This window comes from Myotis brandtii, unplaced genomic scaffold (genome assembly GCF_000412655.1).
Source record: "Myotis brandtii unplaced genomic scaffold, ASM41265v1 scaffold150, whole genome shotgun sequence".
In the NCBI taxonomy this organism is placed as follows: Eukaryota; Metazoa; Chordata; class Mammalia; order Chiroptera; family Vespertilionidae; genus Myotis; species Myotis brandtii.
In genome coordinates this window covers 72,599-76,487 of record NW_005355411.1, presented here as the reverse complement: position 1 = coordinate 76,487, position 3,889 = coordinate 72,599, and the positions used below count along the sequence as shown (strand labels likewise).

Sequence of the window (3,889 nt, the reverse complement as noted above, 5' to 3'; positions counted from 1 at the left end):
AGCCTTTCATGGCTTACCAAGAAGTCTGTAACTATTTACTGAGATTTGCTGTACTGAGAACTTGTCCTTCTGTTCTGTCCTCCCTTAGAGATTAAGAGGAACAAAGAATACATTCCTCTTGACAGACCTCCTATTCAGTGTCTTGTGTATAAAAGGCATTGTGTGGTTAATAGACTTGCTGCAGTTCCTCGATTGATCTGTAGTCCTGCCGATCCCGCTTTCCTGTCTTTCTTTCTTTTCTCAATTCCCACCTCCCTACCTCAGCCCAGCTCAACCTTTCAGGCTGGCCCTGACAGCACACAAATGAAAGAGACTAGACAAGAGATAATAATTTAGAAATTGGGAGGCCAGACGAGAGCCCATCCCAAGAGGATAGACTCCTCTTTTTTTAGGGGGGCGTTCCTAGCCATTTGTTCACATTTTCAAAGTGTAAGATGTGCTGATTGACAAAGTATAATAGAACCGCTCCTTCCCAAATGACCCCTCCTCCCACCATTCAGGCTCTTTGTCCCAAGGCTCTATCCCGGTCCCCTCTCCTCTTCCTCACTTCGCATATTATTACTACCGTGGTTAAATTCTTTATTAGCTTCTAACTGAGCTGCTGCTATAAGAATCTTCTAATTGTTCTGCATATCTACAGCCTCTCTTGCCTCTAATCCATTATATATACTCTTGCCAGCTTAATTTTCTTTTTTTAAAATTAAATCCTTATTGTTCAGATTACACTTGCTTGTCTTCCCCGTCCCCCCATAGCTCCCCTCCACCCAGTTCCCACCCCACCATCTGCCCTCACCTCCCCACCAGTGTCCTCAGCCATAGGTGCACGATTTTTGTCCAGTCTCTTCCTGCATCCCCCACACCCCTTTCCCCCCTAAGAATAGTCAGTCCACTCCCTTTCTATGCCCCTGATTCTATTATAATCACCAGTTTATTCTGTTCATCAGATTATTTATTCACTTGAGTTTTAGATTCACTTGTTAATAGATGTGTATTTGTTGTTCATAATTTGTATCTTTACCTTTTTCTTCTTCTTCCTCTTCTTAAAGGATACCTTTCAGCCTTTCATATAATACTGGTTTGGTGCTGATGAACTCCTTTAGCTTTTCCTTATCTGTGAAGCTCTTTATCTGACCTTCAATTCTGAATGATAGCTTTGCTGGATAAAGTAATCTTGGTTGTAGGTTCTTGGTATTCAGCACTTTGAATATTTCTTGCCATTCCCTTCTGGCCTGCAAAGTTTCTGTTGAGAAATCAGCTGACAGTCGTATGGGTATTCCCTTGTAGGTAATTGAGACTCTTTCTCTTGCTGCTTTTAAGATTCTCTCTTTGTCTTTTGCTCTTGGCATTTTAATTATGATATGTCTTGGTGTGGTCCTCTTTGGATTCCTTTTGTTTGGGGTTCTCTGTTCATATGCAAAAGCCTCTGTGCACAGCTTGGGTGGGGCGGGGTCTCAGGGAATCAACAGGGCCAAGCAAGCAGCTATGGCTGATCCTCACCCCTGCCCTAAGGGGCCCCGAGTCTCAGTGTCCCGGTAATCACTGCAAGCACCTTTGAGAGAAAGCCGCCCTCAAGTTCTGATTTCTGCCTGCTGCCAGACAGTCCAGTTTCTCCCTGTATGATCTGGGTTCCCAGAGACTCACCAGGAACTGGAGTTCAGACCAGTCAGGGGCTTGTGACTCCCTCCCGATTCAAAAAGACAGCTGCGTCCTCAGTTGCCAGCCCTTCCCGTGTGTTCCTTTGTACCTCTGCATTTCCACACCTCCTCTGAGTCTCAGTGTGCTTTTCTCTTTCCTTCTAGTTGTAGAATTTCCACTCAGCCAGCCTTCCTGTCGTTCTGGATGATGTCCATTTTGTCTTTTAGTTGTAGTTTTGAAGTGGTTGTGCGAGGCAGCAATTTCTGGTGTTTACCTATGCCGCCATCTTGGTTTCTCCAGGATATACTCCTCTTGTGCTCAGGCCTTGCCATCTTTTTATTCAGTTTGGGATATACCCATAGCCCTTAGGCAGGCAAGTTCCAGTAACAGGCAGACTATCTTATCATTAAGGATTTATATGACTATAGGTGGTGTTATGGGTTAGCTCAGTGAGATAGACCACCGACTCAGAATTTAAATTTAAGAGCCTTTATTAAGCTGGCCAGCTGACCCAAGCCCGTACCTTCCCCCTCTGGGAAGCCTCGCAGATGTGGCAGAGACCAAGGGTATAGTATGATCCTTTATAGCAAAACAGTGTTAAAAAAAATTCAAAGCATTTCATTAGCTGTTCCTTAGAAGTTCACAGAAAGTTCATAAGCACAAAGGAGAGTAAACAGAGTAGTCACACCTGGTTGGATTTAATCATAACACATTGTTTTTCTAAGACAATCTAGCAATTTTTCTTCTACGGTCCCTGACCCTAACACAATCGGTAACCTTTCCATGCCTCAGTCCCTCCCCCTAGCACAGTGGGAAGTTGCTTCAGCTACCATTGTCTGGACTAAACAGTGAGTGTGGAGCTATGACCTTTGCCAGGGCTCAAGGGTCACCAGCTTTCCAGGCTCCTTGTCCACACCTTTCTGCTAGTGAAGACAACAGGAGGTTTCCCACAGGATATATTCCTAAAAGTGGAATCACTGGATCCAATGGCAGTTCCACATTAAATTTTTTTGCAAAACTCCATACTGATTGCCATAATGGCTGCACCAGTTTGCATTCCCACCAGCAATGTACTAGGGTACCTTTTTTTTCTACATCCTCACCAGCACTTTTCATTTGTTGACTTGTTGATGGCCGCCATTTTGACAGTTGTAAGGTAATACCTAATTGTTGTTTGAATTTTCGTGTCTCCGATGATCAGTAACTTTGAGCATTTTTTCACCTGTCTCTTGACCATCCTATCCCCACTGCAGCAAAGGCAGAGCTGCACTTCGGTTGGCATCAGAAGCAGATGCCTTTAAAGTATGAGTGTCTGTTTTGTGCCATTAACTTTGTACAATCCATTCAATGGAGGCAGGTTACAGCGAGTTAGAGACTTGAGCAACCTCTGCAAATTACAGTGGACCTGAAGGAGGCACGTGCAAAATGTCCTGAATGAAGAAACAATGCCTGCCATTCAGAATGAGCAGGTCCTGAAGAAAGATACGCAAAACCAGCCCCTAAAGAAGCCAGTCATGTCCACCAGAAACAAACTTGCTCCGGAAATCGCTTCCCCTGACGGCGCTCGAGAACACTTAATGTATTCTTAATGTGTTCTTGGGATATGTGCCCCTTAATCCAGTCCTGGATGCAACTGAGAATATAGAGGATCCTGACCTTGGAGCGGAGAAACTACATTACCCAGAAGTCCATGCAGGAAATACCTCCAGGCTGAACCAATGGAGGCTCAGAAAAGGCATTTCCATTTGGCCTCTTCACTAGGGCCGTTGGGGAGTCCTTGTGGCGGGACTTTGCCTTCTCAGGTTTTTGTCTCAGGCTGTGATGTTTTCCAAGTCCACAGTCCCGTGGAGAAGGCCGGAGAGTGGTGCTCCCCGCCTCACAGCCAATGGTGGGAGCCGCCAGTGGTGCTCACAGCTCCCACCTGGGATTGAAGCTCGGAGTCGCCGAACGAACCCACGCCAGGGCAGGCACAGGGACCGCCATTCCTGCAGCGGCTTCTACTCCCGCCCGCTCAGCCCACAGAGGGCAATGGAGGCGCCCCCGCTGAGGAGACGGGCTGAGGTGAGTCGAGTCCCCCAGGCCCTCACCGCCTCCTCACACAGACACCACAGCCTGGGGAGGGCGCCTGTCCCGTCCTGCAGCTCAGTCCCGCGTGGAGGACCGTGAGGAAGGTGGAGGGGAGAGAGGAGTGTTGTGGCTTCTGAGGACACAGCAAGTGCAGGGCAGAGAGGACAGGGGTGACTTGCATCTGAAG

The 3,889-nt window shown here is 47.1% G+C and overlaps 1 pseudogene; it reads left to right on the top strand.

Annotated features, from left to right (window-relative positions):
- Positions 1-2,734: 2,734 nt before the first annotated feature.
- The window catches only part of LOC106725260, a 38,402-nt pseudogene continuing 37,247 nt past the window's right edge, over positions 2,735-3,889 (top strand).